Source organism: Octopus bimaculoides, chromosome 6 (assembly GCF_046866305.1).
Source record: "Octopus bimaculoides isolate indiv1 chromosome 6, ASM4686630v1, whole genome shotgun sequence".
Classification (NCBI taxonomy): Eukaryota; Metazoa; Mollusca; class Cephalopoda; order Octopoda; family Octopodidae; genus Octopus; species Octopus bimaculoides.
In genome coordinates this window covers 54,092,386-54,097,402 of record NC_142933.1, presented here as the reverse complement: position 1 = coordinate 54,097,402, position 5,017 = coordinate 54,092,386, and the positions used below count along the sequence as shown (strand labels likewise).

Sequence of the window (5,017 nt, the reverse complement as noted above, 5' to 3'; positions counted from 1 at the left end):
CATGGACCGCAAATTAAATTTGTATACAGAAATTAAATCTTGCCATGGAGGAATGTTGTGGCGGACAAAAAAACAAGACAGGAAAACAAACAGAAAAGGCTTTACGGCCAGACGAGAAAAATTGTTTGTGTGTGAACGCTGTGAGGCACGAACTTGAAAGTAGGGACGAAATGGTTCGTGTGTTTGCTCGGCGACAGCCAAGGAAGAAAAGGATTATTGACCGGAAGCATGTGACCATGCCGGTGTAAGGGGAAGAGAGAGAGTGGCAGAGGGAGAAACAAAGGGAGGAAGTAGAAGAATAGGTGAGCAACGAGAGGAAAAGAGAAAGAGAGGAAGTACGAGGGGGAAAAAGAGATACGTAGTAGTAACAGAGGAAGAACGAGAGGGGTAACGCGAGATACGTAGTAGTAAAGAGGAAGAACGAGAGGGGGGAAAAAGATAGAGGAAGAGAAAGAGAAAGAGATAGAGTAGCGTCGGAAAATATGAAGTTACGAAAAACTACTTACAATTGGAGACGCTGCGTTCAGTCATGTAAAAACAAATAGTAAATGAGTATATGCACATATACGTACAAGTATGTGCATACCGACATCCACCTGTATGTATAGGTGCATATCTGGGTACAGGACATTGCAAACAAAACAGAGACGAGAAAACGCACAAGCCACATAGAGAACATTCTACTTCATCAGCTACCTCCGTTTTAACACCGGCGTTTCGAAGAGCTAGGCAGGACGCATTGTTAAAACAGCTCTTCCCATGGACCGCAAATTAAATTTGTATACAGAAATTAAATCTTGCCATGGAGGAATGTTGTGGCGGACAAAAAACATATATATATACGTCAGCAAATTTTAGCATTTGTATACCTACATATTTATATAGTTATACATCTGCTCATTTCCGATCTACTCCACACATGTAAATTTATTCATTGAGCCATATACATTTACGTACAATCACACACACACACACACACACACACACACACACACACACACACACACACATGTATGTAAGTACAGATACATATTATCTATATTTGGACACATCTATACATTTACATGTCTATTCGTGTCTACATGTACAATTACACACCTATATCCATACTCAGCTATCATCCACACTCATAAAATTACACATCTACAGATTCACACACCTACATATCCTCACAGCTGTATTTCTACATATCTACAAATCTGCACAACTTTTCCTCTTACATCTGTACAACTACTTATCTACACATGCATACACGTTCACGTGTACACAATTGCAAAATACACATCTATGCATTTTCGCGTTCATACATCTACATATCTACATATTTTTACACCTACATATCTTTAGATCTACAGTGGCTAATATTGTTGTAGATAAACTCTGCTAGCAAAGAAAAAATATGGTCACGTTTGGAAACCTTTCACCTGGGGCCAAACTTCATTATCACCTAACAATGATAATAAAATCTACACCAGCACCAACATCATCAAAGGCAGCAGCAGCAGCAACTTTAACAGTGGAAATAGCTTCAGCAGAAACATCAACAGCAGCATCTTCATCAGCAGGAGCTTTGACTCGAGCAGCAACATCATCATCAAGGCTAACAATGATAGAAGCAGCAGTGTGCATAACACCTAGAAATACTACAAACTCTACAGCATTATTACAGCAACACTAGCAGGAATAACAACAGCGGTATAATTGATAACATAGCAGTAGCAGCAGCAAGAGCAGCAGCAGCAAAAGCAGCGTCAACAGCAACAGCAGCATCAAGAAAGTAATATCTAAGCAGCAGCAACAGTGGTAACAGCAACAGATGCAGCAACAGTAGAGAAAGATGAACAGCTGCACGAGGAAAAGAAGGAAGTAGGAGGTGGAGTGGGAGAAGAATAACATGAAGAGGTAGGAGTTAGGTGGAAGGAGATGTAGGTGTAGGAGGAGAAGAAGTAAGGTGACAGCGAATTTTTTGTTATTTTTATTTTCACGAAGCAGACGACACCGGCAGTGAATTGTCGGAGTTGAGCGAAGCCGGACAGGACCGAAACTGACCGGAACTATTTCGGACAGGGTCGGAGAGATACGACGACAATGGCATGGCGTTGAAACACCCCCGCTAAACGAAACAAAACCTCTAAAAAAAAAAAAAAAGAGAGAAAAAAGAAAACAGAACAAAGAAAAACAATAAATGATGAACAACAAACCCTCCAGCTGCTACTTATTTCCCTCCTCTTCTTCCCGCAGAGAGAAGAGAAAGGAGGAGAAATGAAAGAAAGAAGCATTTAGGGGTTATACAGAGAGCGTGTGATGTCCAAGTCACAAGGTAGACGATGCAACAACTATGGTATGTAGTATTATATAAGTTTATCTACTCTGTCGCTGTTGTGTTGTTGGCATTGTTTCGTTTTTCCATTTTATTTTCTGACTAGTTTTATTGCTATTGTTATCTTATTGTTTCTCAATTACATTAAAATATAGTTACATTAATTGCAGTACTTGCATAAATATTTATCACAAACACACGCGCACGCACACACGAGCATGTATTCTTACGTACATATACAATACACAACATATTACTATTAAGATTTAACAATTTGTATATATATATATATATATATATATATATATATATATATATATACACACCTGCATCGAAAGTCATTTCTTCCTTATCTCCTTCCCCTACTCTACATACACATCTATATCCGTATGCATTTATGTATGTGTATATATATATATATATATATATATATATATATATATATATATGCGTGTGTGTGTGTGTGTGTGTGTGTGTGTGTGTGTGTGTGTGTGTGTAAAAGCTGATGATTCACGCCATCGCTCATCCGAGTTTGCCTCGCTGTGCATACGTTCGGGTGACAACAATATGAAGGAACTCGCAAACGCAGAAACACGGGCTAGCAACAAACAGAATCTTCAACGTAAACTTTGTTACATGTTTTCAGTAATCTACACACTCAAACACACACACACACACACACACACACACACACACTCACACACACACACACACACGCACACATACATTTATATATATATATATATATATATATATATATATATATATATATATATATATATATATATATATATATATATATTTATGTGTGTGCATGAGTGTGCTTACATATATATGTGTGTGTATGTGTGTGTGTATGCATGTGTCACACACACATTTATATATATGTGTATATATACATATATACATGCACTCGTGCTTCACATGTACTTGAAAACGGATTTCTGAAAGAACATGTTACCCAAATTAATAATTAACAAGCAACAATTATCAATACACGTGCTTATGTATGTATGCATGTATGTATGTATGTATGTATGTATGTATGTATGTATGTATGTATGTATGTATGTATGTATGTATGTGTGCATGTATTTTGTCAAGTCTGCACAAATGAGTACGACCTCGGCTAATGAATATTGGATTAGAGATATTCATAGATAAACGCACGCACATACGCATGGAGAGAGTGATAGAAACAAAAAAGGTGTGTGGAGGAGGTTGTAAAAGTGTGGAAAGGGGTGTTGTTGTTTTTGTGGTGGTGGTGGTAATGGTGGTGACAATGGTGTTCGTGGTGTTGGTGTTGGTGTTGGTGAAGAGGGAGACTAAGATAGATTGGATAGGTTTGTAGATCGTCAAAAGATACAACACACTAATAAAAACGGAATAATAAAAAACAAATCGCAGCATCAATAGCATCAATATGTGTGTGTGTGTGTGTGTGTGTGTGTGCGAGCACGTGCGTGCGTGTGTGCGTGTGGGTGTGGGTGTGGGTGTGGGTGTGGGTGTGGGTGTGGGTGTAATTATGTGTCTATTATACATACTTAGTCAGCAGATTGCAAAAAGAATGGTATTTGAAATATATAAACGCTTTTCCTTTTACTTTTAGACTTGTAGTTAGATAAATAGATAGTGAGAGATGAATAACAAGCGATGCGGAGTTCAAACTGTCTCCCGAATGCATGGCTACATTGTCTGTTTGACATCACACACACACTCACACACACACACTTGCACACATGCACACACACATACAGTGAACGTGTGTGTGTGTGTGTGTGTGTGTGTGTGTGTGTGTGAAATCTAGATATATGTGATTAGCTGTTGCTGTTGTTTAGCCCAAAGTCAACCTTGATCAGATACATTCCAACTACGACCATCCCCTCGTTTTAGGATAATACAGGACTACTTTATATAACGTATCATGTCCTTATATATGAGAGCAGCGTGAGAAAGATTTAAGAAATAATTGGCTGCTATTTCTACATACAAGCTCACTTGAGGTCCGCGTGTTTATTTATAACTATGTAAATAAATATTTACGCGAGCAAACAGTTTTTTCGTATGCAACGGAACCCGTACAGGTTTCTATATGAAGGTGTTGATTAATGAGCAAGCTGTTCAATCGGTGATTGGATCAGACTTTGGATGAGCATGGGATCAGTAGCAAAATATCAATTCCTCTCCGTTTCATCATGAGACTTTCGCCTATTCACTGATCTGTGATATCAGTGAAACAGACGACGCCAACATTCGTGCCCTTTCGTTTTTGATCGCTAATCGTCACATACGCACTACCAGCACGAATATCACAAGGACGACGACGACCGCCGCCGCCGCCGCCGCCGCCACCACCACCACCACCACCACCACCACCACCAAATAAGGAAACTGTCGGTTATCGTTCGACCTGCTTGTTAGAAATAGAAATAGCAGTCAAATCACATCCTGATGCTTTAGGGAAGGAAACATGGAGTAAGGCTGGAATAGCTTCGAATATAGTTCTTTTCTATCAGCGTGGCGTTGGTTTAAACAACTGAAGCAATGATGACAGTATTACTAGCCAGAGTAGGTGTTCTACTAAAAATAGCAGCCAAATTTCTTTCGAATTGTGCCATACTGGCTTAAAATATAGTCTTAGTTATATACTGATAGTATAAATGATGGGATGTTCACGGCTGGAATGTGATTGATGAT

General features: G+C 38.9%; 1 long non-coding RNA gene across 1 annotated transcript in view; it reads left to right on the top strand.

The window, feature by feature from the left end:
- The first annotated feature begins 445 nt into the window (after window positions 1-445).
- The window catches only part of LOC149135123 (uncharacterized), a 201,351-nt gene continuing 196,779 nt past the window's right edge, over window positions 446-5,017 (top strand). The window contains exon 1 of the long non-coding RNA XR_016242262.1: window positions 446-2,341. This is a non-coding gene — a long non-coding RNA (uncharacterized LOC149135123). The remainder of the gene's footprint in view (window positions 2,342-5,017) is intronic.